The following is a 20151-nucleotide window of genomic DNA, read 5'->3' as shown; positions in this document are numbered from 1 at the left end:
TATCGGAAATTGACTGCTTTTGTTAAGGATGCGTCAACCACTTACTGAAACCTAGTAACAGCTTGTAACAAAGTTTACCAGTCTTAGTAGCCGTAGGTAGCAACGGCACCGGTAGCACTATTTAATGCCTAAGGAATTTGGTACATCCGAGCAGCACAGGTAACACTTTGATAATGATATACAAACCTTATTTGCAACTGCATCAGTAGTGCTTTCTACCTGTAAGAAAAGTTGGTATAACGAAAATTGACGGCTTTTTGCCAAATGCATAGGTTATTTAGGGTAGGAAGATATTTTTAGTTAATTGCTAGGTACTCTTTTCTTTTTGCTGAACGTGATCGTCGTCATTGTCATCTTAAAAGTCGCGTTGAACGGTTTCCTTAATTGAACAAAGGGTGCTGAGATTGGCAAACGAACCCATGCTGCAAAAGCGCAACATTGACATTTTTATTATGCCAGAAACGTCGGCGATGAGACTTGCTCTTCTGGGTTTGCGGCGGTGATTTCACGATGTCGCTATACTTTGCCGTAAAATAGAACCTGAGGTAATCGTGATTGTATATTTAATCATAAGCGCTAAGCCTATGTTACCACAAGGGGCAGGGCGGAATTCCAGGAGGAGATCTCGCATTAAAGGCAGCCTTCCAGTGCATGAATTCTATTCGGTTTGGAACCAAGGTTTAGCTAGAGCCGAGACATGTGCCACACAGAGTGGGGGATGTTGAATTCTTGTGAAATTTGGCCTTGTTGCTTGCCCCAATAACCGGCATATAGCGAAGTATTTACTCCCGTATAGGCAGACAGCATCACAAAGGACGTGACATCTGGAAGTGAAAGCTTTGACAATTTCACGAGCTTATAACACACTTAGTACTTAGAAATCCTGAACGTTGAATGGGCGATTGCTACCGTGAGGCAGTGGCCTTCCATTTACACACTCTAAATTGCTCAATAAATTTCACGAAAACAAAGATGGTGTGGTTGTCGCCTGAAGCTCGTGGCGCATATCCACAGGGGGGATTGACCATGAATTGGGTGTTTAAATTAAGCAATGGAGGCAAGGCATTTAACAGTTTCAATGCTAAAAGTAAAAAGTTAAAATTAAAAGTTAAAGTTACAAGTAAAGTATATAATAAAACAACGCCACGAATTACAGAGAAATCGATGTATTATTTTGCGGCTGCCATCCCCGTCTTCATCAGCCCATTTTCATATATATATATATATATATATATATATATATATATATATATATAAGCAATATTATGCCCCTACCTTTGGTTTTCTTTGTTCTTACTCTGTTCTCGCGCGTTCTTATAGCGGACCTATAGCCTCCGTCCCCATACAATGGCGACTCGGGCGTGATCTCACTGTTCACTTGAGATAATGTATGCCACGGCCACGGATGGGAAGCCAAACAGCGGAGCGTGCCGAATCTGAATGGTGACTGATGGAGAACACGATTGGCACTAGATTTATTCCACAATTCCGGTGACTAACTTTTATTTCGATAGCAATTATATGGACCCTCCAGTCGAATTCCTGCCATCGCCGTCCATATAATGTTGCGTAAATATTTAAATATATGCAGGCTAAAAGTTTTGCTATGTCGTATATGCAAGTAAGATGCTATATATAACCGCTAAAATTGCTCAATGTATTACCTTCTTGACTGAATTATTCCTGAGAAGTGTGACAGTTGTAGTGCACTAACAAAAATAATTAAATTACAGTCTTAATTTTTCTGAGACCTTTCAAAAGTGCGCTAAACTATTAGGGCTACCAATCCAAAAGTTATCTTTACAGGTAGTGCCGTGGCTCCTGTGGGATGCTACTAAGAGCCCTACACGGTGTGCTAAAGCTTTTAAGGAAGCCAGAAATTTTGGCCCGCCCTCGTATGTCCCACCCGCGAATAGTTCGAACACCGTGCGAGGAGTACAAGCGCACATCTAAATTTTGGTAGCGCTGTCAGCGGTTCGGCCTTCGGGTGGAAGTGACAATTTGTTTAACACCAGTAGACTTTCCTTAGATTTGTGAGCTCCCCACTGAGTTATGCGGTATGCATTCGTGGACGGTACCATAATGAAACTTTTCTTGACCCTTTCTGCGGTATTCTGAGCTTCTCCATACGCTACCAACAGTTCACAGGAAACCATACGTGCATGTTGTTGTTTGCGCCATGCCTAGGATCTTAATTACTTCTTATTGCTGTTTTTCCACCTGCTTTCTTTTTCTTGTAAGGTTACCGTGCGCATTTCGATAGTTTAGATGTCTGCTCATGTAAGGAGACCAAGCAACATTTGTTGTCTGGAGATGCCAAATTAAGGGCAGCCGCCCTATCTAGCAAATCATTGCAGTAACATTTATTATGTACTGCTGTATTATGTACTGTAGCTGCTCCTTTCCTATCCGTAAACATAAAACAAAGGATTAATTGATTATCTGTTTGTTTGATCAATTGATTGATCTTTGTCCACTGTCCACATGAAGTGAAAGTAGTTAAAGATTTCACTTGAACGTCATCATTAGAGGTCATTTTTCGCAAGACAAACTTGATAGCAGTGTGATCACTGTGCATTCCGGCATCACATACCTGAACACTTGCGGTCTGCGAGGAGGTACTTACGGTGTGAAATTGGCAGAAAAAAACAACAACATGACAACGAAAGCGTGAGTTCAAGATACAGGCTTCACCTTATCTACAGAACGCGTAAACGACATGGACGAACAATTCCACAAAAACAAACAGGCTTATCTCTCGGTAGGTAGCGCAAACAGGTGAATATGGACTATGAAAACTTCATATACAACAGCTCAGCAGTACGCACCCATTATTTCACTCACAAGCTGCAATTCCTGTAGGCGTAAAAGAACCACTCAAGAGGCAAAAGGAAAAAAAAAAAGGTGGGGGGTCATCCCTCAGTGCGTTTTTATACATAAGTAGTATATATGCATTTAAATATGAAGCAATGGATGCAGTGAAGGTCGTTCGCAGGAAACGTCTGGTCAGTGTGCGCGTGCTAGTGCAATAGCTGTATTTAAGCGCTGTGGCTCCACCCTAATGTAGTTCACCTGCTTTCGTTCAAATGAATTACAGCTATTGTGTTTCTCCAACTCTCACCTGCTCTGAAGCGTCTTGGTCACGCATTCTTCACAATTTTGAACTTGGAATAAAACTATCATGGTATAGAGCACGGCAGCAAAGCCACAATGGTTGTAATTCAAGACTCAATGGGCACGTCGGAAACGACGCGTCTGACTTTATCAACTACTAACGTTAGTGAAAGCGTTTCCACGGAGCGCATGGAGTTCGATGCAAGGGCGTATCAATGGATCTTGCCACACAACCAAAACGTGGGCCCGCACAACGTGTTTCAGTCGTACGAGCTAGCGACCTCGCGGCTGAATACTTTGCGCAACACTGCTTGGAGGTAGCCGAGTCTGCAGCCTGAAGGGTCAAATTGGAGCGTCGAAATTATGCAGTCTTTGGGCGTGAATGATAAGTGACAGAAAAAAGGACGTTATTTGGTCGTGACAATTCGGAGGAGCATTGCCTATAGCTGTCAAGCAAAAGGAAAGCATGGATGTGAAGCAGACTTTCTTGCTTTGTTAATGACCACTCTTGACTTCAATTTTTATGTTCTGGTAAGAAGCTCTATTCTAGCGTCACAAGTGCCTAAAAGAAGCTGCACACTCAGGGTGTCTCAGTTAGACACGCCATGGTTCACTGTGTTTCATATACTCGTAGTTCATCTCGCAAATGCATTTCGACTTACTAGTATGTATTGAATGTGTACCCGCTTTTGAGGATGTTGACAGTGCACGCATTGTAAATGGACTATTGTTTTCAAACCATGAAAGAACAACGTGAGTAAGGAGCACATCACATGACGCCATGACATAAACGCGGCCACATTTTCTACGTTATTTTGAAAACATACAGCAATGCCTAGTAGCAGAAAGCCTGTTCATAGAAAGCCTGTCCACACAGTTTTTTTTTCTATTTCAAAGCTGTCGCGAAGACGAATCGATGCTGATCGTGAATGTTCGAAGTCCGAAACGCACAACCAACTCTCGCACGGTTTCCGATTGAAAAGTATCCTTTTCTGGCACTCTCTTTTGTTGAATTTTAACGCACTATTTTCGGTGACTGGAAGTGAGAGTAACATGCTCGAGCTTCGCGATGCGACCGAAGAATGATGTCACAAAAAAAGGATTCGAAGACGTGGCAGTTCCAGTTATTTGTTCGCGTTTTCTATTTCTTGCAACATTTGCTTACTTCTCACACTGATATGGTTCCACGAAAGTGCTGTGCGTTTGTGTGCAAGCCGGCCTTCTAATTATTCACTTATCTTCTTGACTCATCCTGACGTGGTGCCGCGAAAACAGCGCGCACCCAATACAGCGGAGAAGTCTAGCAAACTATTGACATAACAGCTAAAATGCATGCTTTGGAACATAACGAACGTTGTGAAATCCACCCCCCAAAAAATCAAGCGTTGTTTCGAAAAAGCAGCACCTTGAAGCGGTATCGATCGCCACTCCTGAATTTGTATCTTATGCTATATCTGCAAATGAGAGGTGTATACAGATTGGCATCCTCGAGATGGCCATCTTCAGCGCGATTCGATCATGACGAGGCTTCCAGGTGGTAACACGTAGACGGTTCCTGGTGGCTGCCTACCCAGGTGCAACACTGGTGCATCGTCAGGGGCCATCACGAGCCGTGGCTCGTCCCTGTAGCCACTCTTCTTGCTGGGCAGGCTATAAACTGGCTCCCTGCGGAAGTAATTGACTGTAATAAGTGCCAGCACAGTGACATACACTACCAAACCATACAGAACATCCTTAAAATGACACAGCAAACGTGAAGAAAAAAAATTCAGGGCTATCCACAAAACTAAATAGAGCTCCCCTATGACAACCGCCCTTCGTTCGATGATTACTAACACCCCAACGAAATGTTCTTCACAAAAGATTAATACGAAGTGGCTCCGCAATTGGAGGGGTGAAGAGCAGGTTTTAATAGATATTAACGCACGGACATAATAGAGCAATGAAACGCCGAAAATTTTCTCCTATTTCTCGATGCGGTAGTGACAATCGGAGAAGATTATTATTATACTTTGAAAAGCGACACTATGTTTAGAAGACTGTCGACCAATATTGAGGGAGAGAAGCTTTCAAATGAAGAGAAAAGCTTCGCGGCAACATTTAGTTGGCGTTAATGTTCATCTACAGAACTTTGTAGAGGGCAAAATAATAGAAGTTCAGCTTTAGGAGAAAACGAAAGTGTTGACAGAAACATGCAGTGGCATCCTCGAGATACTTTTTGAACAACCCTTCGTTAACATATTGCTGATAGTATGTTACAGTCTGCGTTGCATTGTGGATAACTTTCTATGGATCAATTCCGATGTCTCTTCGGGTGAGGTTTTGTACAGGCAGTCTAAGGCCTGAAGCCAAGCAGTCATGGGTATATTATTTTGGTATGGTAATGAAAAATTACAAGCGCTCAACGATCAATTTAAGGCAACCACAATTGTAAAAGTATATCTGAAAGGTTGTACAAAAGAGAAATAATTATATACCCATAGACTGCAACAGCTTTTCTCCGACGTTCTTTAAGATGTAGTCGCTCACGTGACAGGAGCACAGTGTGGTCAATTAGTTGGTGTCTTCAACCGAGTCAGCTTTTTTTCCTTTCTCATATAAGCCATGATCTGAAATCAATTTAGCATCGGCGTGAATGTTCAGTGCAGCAAACATTTACGTTATGCGGTCGCAGGCCACTTTTCTCGAAGAAGTGTCTTAACTTCACCTGCACAACATACATTCGGTTAATGCAGAAGTCCTCTGGTATTTAGATTTATTTGAGCGTTAAAGAATGCGAGGTGCTCGAAATTATTTCGGAGGCGAATCCGAAGGCATGTATTTAGATATGAGCTCCTGTGTATCTTTTCTTTGTCTTTTTAAATACTTGTTGTTGGTATTGGCCCAGGTAAAGGTGGGATTCGCGTCACTTATGTATAAATAAATATACTTCACTAACCTCACAATGCCCGTATGTACTTCCTCACTTATTCGCTACGACATCTGCAGGCATATTGTTATTTGGTTATTAACAGAAACTTCCCGCTTTTTATTTCACCATGAATCAGCTTAGTTGTGATATTTTTGTAAACTATTATTTATTACGTATAACAGTGTGGTCTCCCTGTGCAAGTAAACATATCAATATGTAATTTATATTCTTCTTATGATGAATTATGTTGCGTAAACTGCTTTTCTTTAGGAAATATTAGTTTGCCTTTGTGTTCAAATGGAACGTGGTGCTAGACGCCTACCAGTCGGGTGACTCATGACGTCACCTTTCGCATCAGCACCACGGTCATCATGCACTCGCGTATCGTGAAATAAACGTATAGCCTAGAACAACTATAGGCTGCTCATTGCGACAGCCAACTCGCAGTCACGGCTTACCGCTCCGTAGTGTGGTACCGCGCTGCGGTGAGCATGGGCATGTCGGATTCCCCACGTGGTCTTCGCGGAGGCAGACCGGGCGCGTACTCCTTGCGGCCGTCGGCCTCCTCGTACTCCGGGAGGCACCGCATGCGGCGCGTACGCGACACGAACACCACGCAGCACACGGTGGCCGCCAGGGTCGCCAGCAGTGCGATGACGTCAGCGGACAGGAGCGTTATAAGCAGCACTGCAGCTAGGTTGTCTAGGGTAACCTCAGACGTTTCTGCATGGACCAAATAGAAGGGTTTAACACGATCAAGGTGTCAATTATACAAATGTGCGTGTCACACCTGCGCTATATACACGCGCGGTCGTTGTCTGCTGTGCTCAAACTCAAAAACGCAAGTTGCGAATCATTTTGCCTGATCATTAATGTGCTTCTACGTAGAAGTGTGGTTTTTCACAGGCTCAAGTGAAAAATAAGAGCGAAAAGTGTATTTCAATCCAGGCTTCATCTCTGGAGCCTCAAGAGAAAAGGTTTTCAGATGTTCGGGTGTGCTACTATTGTTTTGTTAAGACGCTATAATACATTAGAAAAAAAAAACCCCGCCCTTTGGAGGCCTGTCTCCAAACAATAATCTTGCATGCATTCGCTTTCATCAGCAACCTGCGCCGCCACTTCGTAGTCATGAACGCTAGGTGACGCTGAAATGGTCATGTGGTTGGTAAACTGCATGTACAGGGCGCACAACATCGACGCAAATTGATTACTGTTCAAGAACAAGATATTTTAGAGCGGAGTTCGGAAGAAAAATGTCTTAATTCTTCAGCGCCATCGCAGACACGGGATACCACAACTGCTTCCCCCTTAAAGCTTCCAACAGGCGGAGCGATCCTGAGCGTCGCATTGGTTGAGCCTTTGATTGATAATAAAGCTATAGCCCCAACTGCCTGCGTTTACACAGACGCAAGTATGCGCCTCCATTTCCGAGTATAGAAATGAGAGCTGTTCTGTTATTGTTTGTCTTTGTCGGAGGCAGCGCTCCTTGCAAGACTGCCGGCGCACGGGAACCCTCCTGTTCGCTAAGCAACTGTGTCTGAAATTCTTTCAACGTTCTCTGGGACCACGTGTTCCCTGAAGTAAACCGTGGAAGGAATGCGGCTTCATTTCCGGGGTACAAAGGGAACATGTGTTTTCTACAGAGCTCAGTTTGTTTTGACAAGCGATCAACGCCCCTCGGCATTCCAGCTACAGAATCTATACATAACATGTCTCGCCAGTAAAACGGCGCCGCCGCTGGCTTCCTGTTGGGCGCCGCGCGGAATCTCTATCAGAATGGAGTTTACGTCCGGCTACAATCCCCGCATGGACTAAGCACTGCACAGTTATTGCCCCTAAATGCCTCAAGCTGAGCACAAGGGAGAAAGCAAGTAATTCTTAAACAGACGTTGTGATAAAGTCTTCCGAAATCTGCATCATGTTATCCTTTAGTAAGCTGTTGCAGCGTTTTTCTTTTTCCTGGCCGTCCTAAACAAAAGATAATACTCGCACATTTTCCCGTGGCTCAAATTCACTTTTGCAGTTTAGTCTGGCACCGCAGCGTACTAAAAAGGCTTTCTGAGAAAGTGATCGTGCAGCGCCAAGCCAATTAGGTGATGGCTGTCCCGAACCTGGCACCACCTTTAGCATTCCTGTGGTCTCAATGCCTTCCACAAACTGAACCCCTCAAAGACAACACATGCTTTAACGCATTTACTTCAGACGATTGGTGATATTTCTGTTATTATAGATATTACGCCTGTCGCACAACTTCAGACGGGAGTCATCGCTACATAGACAAAATGATCACAGTTCACCACATAATGAAGGCTTTTCACGGAGATGTTCAGTTACACTTCCCTGCAATTTTCATGATTTTCTAAAACATCTAATCTTACCATCCACTCCACATTCCCCTCTCCCATAGAGCGGTCTGTCGCTACATAAAAAAAGAAAAAATCACACGGAATGATGCCATATATATATATATATATATATATATATATATATATATATATTATTCATTCACTGGGTTAGCATGCAACACTACGATATGATTATAAAGCAAGCCGTTGTACGGAACTCCAGAATAATTTTGACCACCTGGGGTTTTTCAACATGCACCCAATGCACACCACAAGGGCGCCCCTATGAAAATGTGACGCCGCTGCCGGGTTTCGAACCACCATTGCGATAACGGAGGAATAATTAAATGATAGCCTTCGCTACATCAGCCGGTAAAACTGTATTTTCTGTCATTAGTTTAATCAATCACCATGCCGTGAAAAAAAACAGAGGACAGAAAAACACGAAATGACGAGACTAAATAAACACCATCAAGGAAAGGCCTATCCCTGTCTCTTCCGGCTATTATCCCAGCGATGAAAGCATGCGAGACAACTAAGAGTGAGGTAGAAGGGAGGGATATGTGGCTATTAAAGCATAGAGTAAAGGCGCCGCCACTGTCTCGCGCACTGGCGAACGCTTCTTCTGCTGTGTGATGGAGTAGAGAAACCAGGAAGTACGAGAAGGAACGCTACCAAGCAAGTTGTTATGTAGATGTAGTTTATTCTAGAAATTACTAGAGATAACATTAGCGATTTGAGTGCTAGATGCGAAAGCTAAAGACATAGGGTGGGCATGGTGAGGAAAGCAGACGCAGGTCGCGAACATCGCATTCAATGCATAGAAACAGAGCACTGCTTCAGCGCGTGGCTGCGCCAATGACCTGCTGGTTAGAAGAAGATGAGGTCTTGAGGCGCCGTTTCTCAGCGTTGTCCAGATGTTATTTTACTGCAAGAAGCTTATTTATCTCCTGAAAAACTGTTTTCTTTGCGTAATTTTAGTTCGTTTCACCTAGATCACCCGTCCAGAGGTTGGGGCTCGTTAATTCTGGTCTCAAGCAAGTTTTGCCACAGGGCAAATATATCATTCCCTACCTGATCTCTCCAGAATGTGAAATTTTAGCGGTAGAAATTATTCTGCTTGGCAGTAGGCCTTTATTGTTGGTTAACAGATACTTTCCTACAGGTGCGCAAGATACACGCCCACTTGACTCAGTTCTGCTAAACTGCGGTAAAGAAATTGTAATGACTGGAGACTTCGACTCACATCATGTATCATGTGGATCCAGATCAGACCAGTGTGGAAAGCGTGTTTGGGACTCCACAACAACTAACAATTTTTCATGTCAGAATTCGGGCTCGGCTACGTTATTTGGCGGACAGTTTAGATCTGTGCTGGATGTTACATTTTTGGGTCCAGGTCTTTTCCTATCCTTATGGGATTGCCCCGGGCTCAAACCTAGGGCGGAGCTCGAACTTAATAACACTTCAGACTGGGAGGTAGCGGTGTCCAGCTCGGATCCCGCGGTCCAGCTGTGGACCGTCAATTGGGCTTTGGAGGTCGCCGAAAGTCAAGGGCTTACGGCCACCTCACGCCGCCTAGCAGAAGAAACCCTGTAATTTAAATAACTCTGCATCTGACGAAAATAAAGTTTTCCCTCCTCTTCCTTATGAGGAATGGTAGATGTTGGGACAAATAGTGATCATGTTACAGATGTGTTTGAAGTTATAATTCCGCAGTTCACCCTGGAGGCTAGAATCGGTTCTTTGGTGGATTTCCATAGAATTGAAAAATTCGGAGGACGCTTAAGCTTCGTCTTTAAGACTGGAACGCGATAGCATTCAAAGATCCCTGGCTGCTTATCAGGTTTCTCGGCAACTGCAGATTTTTCGTCCAACTTCTCCTGCGCGGGCGGCTCGATGGTGTTTTTGCTAGGAAGTAACCGCGGCACACCCCTGTATGAATTGAGGAAATGCTGGAAAGGGGGTTTGTATTTGAGTTTCGACGTAAGAGAATGATGTTTTCTGGTATATTCAAATTACAATCCGACTCTATCACGTCTGCATGTTGTGGTTAAGTCATGCTTTACGATTTTTCTAACTGATTTTACTTTGAGAAATTCAATTTTGTTCACTAACGCCTTGTCCCACGCGGAGGGTCTGCGCTATCAGGGTGGTTCGGGATGATTATTTCCGCCAAAAAACGCCGGCGCGCCCGTGCCCACGCGAACACCGACGCCGCCGCCAGAGTTTCTGCGTCACGGGGCAAAAGATGAAGCCGCAAGGACGTCTGAAACCACAACCACGAAGATAAGACAAATCCATGCACCAACTATCATTCACATGTTGGCTGAACGATCGCAGCGCCACCATTTCGTCTAGTTATTTTAGTGAAAACTGGACATACATTTGCTGTAGGAAATTAGCGCAGTGTGCTGCCTCATCTGCCTTCCGCTGTCCGTGTCGTGCGTCCGCGCTAGAACGAATGAGAACCTAACCTGGTGCATCGATGAGCTGCAGGAGCAGGAGAAGCTTGTAGGCGAAGCAGCACGGCTGTCAGGCAAGCGGCCACCACGGCTAGGACGGCGCACGAGCCAACCAGCGCGTGCAGTCTGGACGACCGCTGGCAGTAGGCGGCCAGGCCGCACACGCCAGCCATGGCCAGGAAGAGGCCCTGGAAGCGGCACGCCACCTCCACGCTCCCAAGCTCTGGAACAACCTGCCACACGCGATGCAGGTCACGTTTAACTAGTGTTACTCCGATTGGCTTCTTAAAGGGACACATGAAATCAACAATAAATCAACTTAAACTGATCAAGTATTGTTTCAAAATTGCATTTTCGTTTCAATGGTGGAATCAGCATGTATAATACGCTCGAAATTGATTACCCTTAGTGCAGTGTCTCAAACTGTGTGCCGTAACATCACGAACCGGCACATCAATGCGACTTCAAGGATTTCTACACATAGCATCGTGTTTTATTTATTTATTTGTTGATTTATTTATTTTAGTAGGTTATTTCACATACTATTGCTCTTATTTGAGAGCGTTGCAACTGGGCATTACCGGGTTTCTTGTTATAAATCAGCTCAAGAGCTGTAAGCAAAACACACAAACACAATCAGTCATACGATGGAAAGAAAGCGTTGACACGTTACTGATAGTTTAAGTTTTTTTTGTCGTGAAATGTAAATACTCATTTATTTAAAATGCAATGTAGTGGTTGATTACGAATAAAAGTTGTATTCTAAGGTGAAGGAGGAGGGCCGTGCTAGCTACAGCTTGATTTAGCCTTGCGAAGGCTGCTCTATTCGCGAACAGGTGCTGCGAAGTTTCATAACACCCAAGCGAGCTTGTACGGGAACTACAGGATCACGACACCACTCATCTTTTTTTGTGGCTCACCCAACCTCCTTTCAGGATGACAATGCCTGCTTTACTATAGCATAATTCCAATAAAAAAACGCAGGTTTAGTTTATGTTTATGTTTAGAGCCCCTGTAAGTGTTGGGGGAAGAAGAAATCGCCTGCATGCCACGCAATCAGCCCTCGGCGTTATCAGGTGGGGTCCCTCGCCAATACTGACATAGTTCCGATGATCTGACGAGAAGCGGCGCACTCGGCGTGTCGTCGCGGATCACTGGTGGCTATTTCTTGTATAGTAGTGAAGGCAGTAGCATAGGACAGGCATTACCGAGTCCCGACCAAAAGCTTACCACTATTCGTCAAAAGAAAAGTGTACGATCACTGCACTCTATCGGTACTTACACATTGGGCAGGGCTATCTATCTGTAGGGCTCCAATGTGTCATCACGAACAGCATAAGGTCACCTTTCCTCTAATTTATTCCTGTCTTGATCCTATCACTTCAAGTCTGCTACGCTTCTGCATGCGCAAGCAAGCATGCGTGCATGCGATATTGAAATATTTCTGCAAGGATGCATCGGCGGGTTGTTTACCACAGCAAAATGACATAGTCACATCGTGCAACAAATCGATGTGCAAAACTGTTAGAAAACTGAAGTAGCCGACGGAGATTACGTCCCTGACGTGCATAACCTACAATTCGGCATTTTCAGTTGAAAAGGAGCACTTCGGTTAAGGAATACGCTGTATTGAAAGACTCCCGATTAATACTGAGAACTGGGATTGCCTTCTTTACTAATTGTTTTTCTTTGCATTCTGCATTTCTAGAAGGTGCCAGCCTTAGCGAGAGATAGTTGGAACCCTTGAACAACTTTCTTGCTTCTAGGAAAGTTTACATTGAAATTGTATAGTTAAAATCAATTTGCAACTACTAAAAGAAAGTTGTAAACTCACAGAAGACCAGAATCTGAAGGCGTAAGCCACCCATAGATTGACGGAATGAAGCAGATTTGCTCTGAAGTTCGTCTATGCCTTAAAGGGGGCACGTTGAGCATAAGTGCCAACTGCAAATATTCGTGGTAGAATTTATATTTATGCAGTCGCGTGTGAACATGAAGCTGATACCAGCAATTCCAAAAAAAAAATTAGTGTCACCTACCCATTGGTGCTTTCTTTTCTTGATGGGAAAGCGCGTTTTTTCTATCCCAAGCAGACAATGATACGCGAGTCTCAAGACGATTCGACGAACGAAGCATTGTGATCAAACCGAACAAGACAAATCTCCACAGCTGTTGCACCAAGCAGAGTTGTAGAAGTACCTGCTCTGCGCCAACAGGACATGTAGGTATAGAGGCCATAAAGTAAATAAACTACAAGGGAGAACATTTAGCGCAAGAAAAACAGCAAATGCTGTAAAAGCTTTTCTACAAATTTTGATCGGTGATTTCACGGAGCTTGACATCAAAAAGAAACACAACGGTTGTGAGAGGTGCTGCAGAAAAGCGCTGCGCGTTGATTTCGACAGCCCGGACTGTTTTACAGTGCAGCCATAGTTCAGTGCACAAGCTTTTTTGGGATCAAAGTCCCCTTTATCTCATCGTGATTTGGCCATAGTGACGTGAAATCAAACGCATTAATATGATATTACACTGAGCTGGAATCCGCCATTGTCAAGCCACCTTGGCGGATTCCATACATTTGCATTGGTGACATTTACCTGCCATAGTTGGCCGAGTATTGGGAGGAGAATGACCAGCAGCGCACAGAGCACGAGGACGCAGCAGGCGAAGAAGTTCACAGAGAGGGATTTGCTGGGACTGGCCATTGTTGTAGGCTGTGTGTCAAGGCCTATCGTCAAGGCCTCTCGACGCAAGCCGTATTCCTGAGACCAACCGCTTCGAACCAGCGCACTGTACTTAGCTCTTCCCGAGATTGCAGTTTACACGGTGTTTCTAAATGTCGAGCATCTTAGGAAAAGGCCGCCAGGTGTTCTCCAACTTTCGGTGCACTTTCAGGCAGAACTGCCGCGAGCTCAATCCAGACGCTGCGAAGGTTCAAGTCTTGGAAGTCAGAACCTGGTCACTATAAGCGGATCAAACGTGGCGTTATACAGTGCACGAGAACCTCGTCCACCACGTTAGAGAAGCCTGTTGCCCTCAAGGACACGCGATCTTGAAAACAAACTTGAGGGACACGTTTAGAAAACACGCACAAATCACTCCCAACCGCGCGCACCACGCCCTCGTTTCGACACGACGGGGACGCCAAAAGTGGAAACCTCTAGAAACGAAAACGATGAGGTTTTCTTCTTCCCACGAAGATCACTGGGTCACAGGCGCAGCGCCCACAAGGACTGCGACGAATCGTTCACTCGGGCGATCCGGAAACGAGGGTTCGGCGAGCCACGAGTCTACGTGGCTTTGGCGGCCCGGTCAGTGGGCTCACGATGAGGAACGGTGTCGAGTTCGGCAAACTTCGGCTGGTTCGTCGGACGGCCGCCCTGGCGTGGCACGTAGCCCACATCGGAGCCCGGGCTCCCCGCGAACCCTTCTCTCGGAATCGCCACCGGGGGCCGTGCGCCAGCGCTGCGCCGGCAACGCTGGCTCCCTTCCGGATGAGTCGCCAAGGCCTCGCCGCTATTTAAAGCCGCCACTACTCCCTCCACCGGCTGACCCGACTCCGGCTGTTGGCGTGCCTGCCTGTGTTGTGTTTGTGCGTTTGTGCGTGCGTTTCGGTGTGCGCTTTAAAGGGGGCACGGGGGGGGGGGGGGGGGAGGCAGCTACGTGGTTGCGTGTGCGAGCATTCGGTCTCTTGTTCTTTCGGTTTATGTCACTCACGGCCGGGTTGGAGCTCACCGCCTAACACCCCCAGGCCCCTTCATTCAGTACAAAAGCGTGCAGCACTGGTGACAGATGAATCGTGCTCCGGCTTCACAATGACTGCTTGTCAACCTCGATTCACTCGAATAAAATATATTATTGACGATCAGTTGTATTCGACCAAGGCATTGTATTCTTTTTAAAATTATGGTTGGTCCAGGCCGTGTGCTCCAAACATTCGAATGAAGCCCCGCCATTTCGTTCCCCAACACGCGGACACAACCTTTATGGCTTCTCGAACACTGCACAGTTTTGCTGACGGAGTGTGCGGTTGCATTCCTGCGGTTCGTTCAAGACTGCGAGCAGGTCGCCACGGTGGTGGTTCGTCCGTCTCAGTATTTATGTGTCTACGCGTTCTTTCTTTTTTTTTCTTTTAGCCGATGTAAGAGATTGTTTGTGTATTCGGGCTGGATAGGACATGCTGCCGGGACCATCAGAAGGGGGCCTTTCTTTTGTATGTGCGAGCTTGTTCAAACTGATGTTTACGTGCGTGACTGGTAGGCTGCGAGTTTTCGAACGCAGTGAGCAATCTTGAGCTGTTTTATTGTTCCCGGCTGCTTGGCGCTGCACGTGTTTGAGCTCAAGTTTCGTATTTTCTTATTTTTTTCTGCTGGTGCATTTTTTCTTTCCTTGCGCCTATAGAGCTCGTTTCGGTGGAAGAACACGAGAACGGCTGAAGATGAACAAGATGGAATGTTGGTAATCTTTAAAGGCTTTGGGCTTTGGGCTTATGCTCTGGCGATGAGAGAGCGAGGAAACAATATGGAGCGGTTCCTTGTAACTTGCTGAAATGGCTTTTAGGAAAAGAAAGCAGTACTTCTGCGGTTTGTAAAAATAAGCCGAGCTGTTCTTGAATGCATTATTGCGTGCGAGCTGTGTGAGGGTTGTATGGTTATCGCTAGTGCTGTGTCGTTAAGCGTTTGGATGGATTGTAAATAACTCTGACAGCTGATGAGGCCGGAGTTTTCTTAGGAGGCCCGTGACAATGATGCAGTGCCTGGACTGCTCTGTGTTATTTAACGAGTGAGTGTGTTGTGAATCTGCAGGTGGGGTATATGCATAGCTGAAGCCCGTTTATATACAATGATAGTGCGCATAGCCAGTGTCGAAGGTACGATACCGGGTTGCAGAGATCGCACACAAATCGATGAAAATGAAATGCCGACGCCCATTTCTGGGTACCAATTAGCATGCAAGTTAAAAGAGGCCTTATGTCAGCCCGGAGTTTTGACTTACTTGAAGGTAGATAGTTTTCACTTTTGTTTTTGTACATTCAGCTGTCGAATACCGTTAACAACGCAGAGAGAGGAAGAATGAGTTTGCGCGCCTTGTATTTAAATGCAATTGAAACCTAAAAATGCTCTCACTAGCTGCGCAATGGGTTGCTTGTTGAAGAAAATGGAAAATTGTACTGACTGGTTGCTTGTATTCTTTTTTTCTGTCATGAAATGTCTCATCTTGGAAACAAAAAGCATTTCCGAACTGTTGAAGCATGGAAGTTTAAAAGTAACTTTGCATGAGGCATTGTTCTGATGTAAACTGCGTTACCGAGTGAATTCGGCAACCAAAACTTACGTGCATATGCGTGTGCGTGCATTTATAAAAAAATAACGCTGCTTTGTTATTAAAACCAAACGAAATATTCCCCGCAACGCACATACTACGTCACAGAATATGTACATTGGCAAGTTCATGCTGACCGCGCTTTAAACACTTTGTCTACGGCGCTTTACAAAATTTCAATGTCCGCTTGTGTTTCCTAGTTGTGTGCTAAAGCTCACCCATGGGCTTTTCTCAGGATATGTAGCCACTAAATTATTTATTTTGTTTTAAAGAAACTTGGAAGCCTACTTCAAAAAACTGCTCGGAGCAGTACCTATAAATTTGGCTTCTAACGGCAGCAGCAGGCTACGTCCCATTGTTAAAGGGAACATCAAATTAATATTTTGGGCCAAACTTGAACGCCCCACCAATTGTTTTTTTTTAACGATTAGCATCACAACAAGCATTTTTTTTCTCGTGAAGTTGATAGCACGTTCAAGTTATGTTTCGATTACAATTACGGAGCACTTATTTTGTGGAAATATGCAAGCGGGAAAATTATTCGTGCTAAGGAAAGTATGTACACCTGACAGTAGCACAATTAACGCTATACATAGGAAGCCCATACATGTCATTTTCTGTAGTTGAGAGGAAATTCGCCCTGATGCGGAGTTCGAACCCAAGAATAGCGCTTTTTCATCGTTTTGTGAAGACCAGTTGGTTGTTCTCTTTAAGAGTGGACCGTGCTGTACTAGTTGTGATCTGCTCAATTATGAAATCTGCGTTGTTGTTCATTCGGCTGCCAGCCTAAAAGTCCTTTTCGTCCTTTTCGCTCTTTTTTTTTTCGTCTGAGAGGATCGCATCGAGAAAAGCTTTTAACCCAAAAAATGCATAGTTCTGATTCGCTCCATCGCAAAAGCTTTGGTGAGGTTAGTTGGTTCGCTAGCCTAACGTCTATCCTGGGTTCTTTTTTTTTCGTCTAAGATAGCATCAAGAGGCTTAACTCAAAAAGGAATAATAGTAATAAATATATCCCTGGAAAGCTTGAACATTCTTCCAGATCAAACAAAATTAAAATAACTTGTACACATTTATTTTAGCCATGGGGAGTACATTAGTACTGAAAACAGAAAGAAATGTTATTTGGATTAAACCTCATTACTTGTATTATAGCAATTAATTTCGGTTGGCTGAACAGTCCACAACTGAAACTCAAATCAAGCGCATATGAAATGGATTTGTATTTGCGGGTTTCAAGCTCGGCGCATCAAAAATGGTTCGTCTTTGCGGCATAATATATCATTAATCGCCAATCGATCCCCTACCGTGTGCGCGAGCCATGTCTAGATAAGTGAAGAAGAAGAACGTAGGGGCACAGCTTGTCGCGGATAGAAGAAGGTGTCTTGTATTTAACACGCCCAAACACGGCTATGCATCTTTCTCCGTCTGCAATTCATGTGGTGAGTGCTTCTCAATGAACAAGCCCGTGTGCACGTCAAGCGGTTTTTCGAATGAAGGGAAGTGACGCCTCTGCTCATACGTTTTATCATCCCCTTCACGCACTAATAATTGTGGCTATTTAAAATTGAACATCAACACCTCTTCTTTCTCATCTTTGCATCACGAAACGCGTAGAGCAGCAGAACGAAATATGAACTTCGAATTATTTGGTGAGTTCTGTGAAGTTTACAGAATTTAGACACTACGCTAGCACTCTCTATAGGAAGGAAAGATATGAGAACAACTATTTCATCTGTTGTGACTGCATTTGTCCAAGAACAAAGGACAAAGCCAAGAACAAAGGACAAAATATATTCAAATAAATAAGTGAACGTTCTTTTCAGGGAGCTGGGTATCAGTACGAAGATGCGCTCTGGAGCGGGAAGAAGGGCTCACGGCACGAGCGCTTCTCCAACGAGCTAATGTGCCTGCTGGTGCTGGTGCTGCTGTGTCTGTCCGTGGTCTGCTCGCTGGTGGTGGTGTTCTCGCCCAAGCAGGTGATCGCCATCATCGCGCCAGGGGACGCCAACGAAGCCGTCCTGCAGTTGGAACCCGCGTCGCCGTTCGGGGACCGCGGTTCCGAGAGCGGCTACATAAACATCAAGGTGACCCAGGCTGACGACACAGCCTCCAACAGCTAACGACACTCAAAGCAGCATGCAAAACAGCATATAGAATAGCGAATATTACCTCAAGATAACTCCGTAGGAGAAAGCCTTATGGGGGAACAAGGAACGCTTTAGACGAAGAACAGACAAGGAGGCGGCTGGTGCGATTTCCCTTTTCTTTCCATTTCTCTTTTTCGTTTCGTTTTTTGCTGGCACCGTTATTTTCATGTACAGGGGAGCTACAGCACTACAGCGCTGTACCGCCTCTGCAAAAACGGCTCACACTACTGAAACAGCACCTAGCTACAGCCGCAAATCCAACTATAGTGGCAATCAAATGTTTTGTTAATGCATATACATTCTGTGCATTTGAATACACATACACGCACACGCACATATTTATACGTAAATCAGAGGAGGCAAGCAAATGCTATATTACCACACAAACGAGTCCATTTATTGTTTACAAAGCAAACTTTCGTCACCTTATTTTATAGAAATATGTAGATTTTTCTATGGTTGCGTTAAAATGCGCTCCTTAAACTCGCCTGCGTAAACACTTGCAGCCCATGCCTGCCGTCCCCGAAGCACCGGCCGAAGCGAAACAATTCGAGTCGGATCCCGAATCAGCCGTGGAAGTGGTTTCCTTCGGAGTAACAGACCATGGCCACGACGGGCGTCAGTACGGTAGAGATAACCGCCCATCCCTCCGCCACGGCCGCAGGCTGTGGAAAGCTATTCGCCACCGGGCCACTTTTGCGTCCCGGGCACACGTCAAAGACATGGACGGCAAGAATCGGCGACTGCCCCACGTCCTCAGTATTGAAGAAGTGCCCGGAGGGCATGTCCCTTCGTCGGCGGCCAGGTAAATGATCTATAAACAAGCGCTCCGACGTCACTATTATTTTTCATCTTTTCTGTTAAAACGGCAGCTTCTTTGCAAACTTCAGACACTTTCCATGGTCGTTGGTATCGATAATGGCGTTGCTAAACGAAAATCAGCTGATTGGCTGATACCCGTGGCGTTGGTGAGAAGGAGAAAGACAGACCGTGGGTGTGTTTCTCATCAAGTAGACGACGGAATGGTCGCTGTGCCGACATATCAGCTTATATATCCTCCTGAGACCCCTTGAACAACGCGCGTCGCTTTCAACCCTTCTCAAAACTAACTGGCAAGCGAACGTGACATGTTGACCGCGGATATGATGATGTCAGGTGCGTGCGGAACTGTCTGAACGTGGTTTAATCATATTCTTGTCGTAAGCGTTCAAAACAGCTGACACTTTTTTGATGTAGATCGCTGTGCCATGACAGACGGCGAAAAGCACCAAAGCACCAATAAAGCGTGTTTCGAATACCGCGACGTGACATCGAAATCGGTCATGCTGCATCAACATACCAACCTGCCTCGCGATGTAGTATGTTCATCTCCGCGTTTGTAAAAGAAACGCACTTTTATTGCGATAGCAATTATATGGACACTCAAAAGCAGATTTCTGCCGTCGCCGTCGCCGTGAGGTTCCGTATGACGTCAATGGAGATGAAATCGTCGCCGCGCGCCGCCGAACGCTGTATGTGCGAGTGAATGGGCGCGAGGGGCGCGCGCTTTCACGGGGAGTGAACGCACGGCGGAGAACAAACGCGCGTTCTGCGCCGTGCTTGCTTAAGGGCTGCAGAAGTAGGCGTCTCTTTCCTCCTTTACAATCACCATATATGTAGAGCAAACGCGCCTAATTCCGACGCGCGAGAGGCCGTGGGGGAGGGGCGGGAGGGGGAGGAAAGGGAGGCGACGTTTAGCTGCGGCACCAAGTGCCTATTTATATCAGAGGCTCCGGCAACAGTCACCAACGCCGCACGCATTTTGAGCGAACGCGGGCAAAACGCCGACGGCGTCGACAACAGTTCTG

The 20151-nt window shown here is 45.4% G+C and overlaps 1 pseudogene; it reads right to left on the bottom strand.

Moving 5' to 3' along the window:
* Positions 1 to 423: 423 nt before the first annotated feature.
* On the bottom strand, positions 424 to 14397 carry LOC119434019 (uncharacterized; annotated as a pseudogene).
* Between the last annotated feature and the right edge of the window lie 5754 nt (positions 14398 to 20151).

Source organism: Dermacentor silvarum, chromosome 11 (genome assembly GCF_013339745.2).
Source record: "Dermacentor silvarum isolate Dsil-2018 chromosome 11, BIME_Dsil_1.4, whole genome shotgun sequence".
Classification (NCBI taxonomy): Eukaryota; Metazoa; Arthropoda; class Arachnida; order Ixodida; family Ixodidae; genus Dermacentor; species Dermacentor silvarum.
The sequence above is the reverse complement of the archived record's forward strand: the minus strand, read 5'-3'. Positions and strand labels throughout refer to the sequence as shown.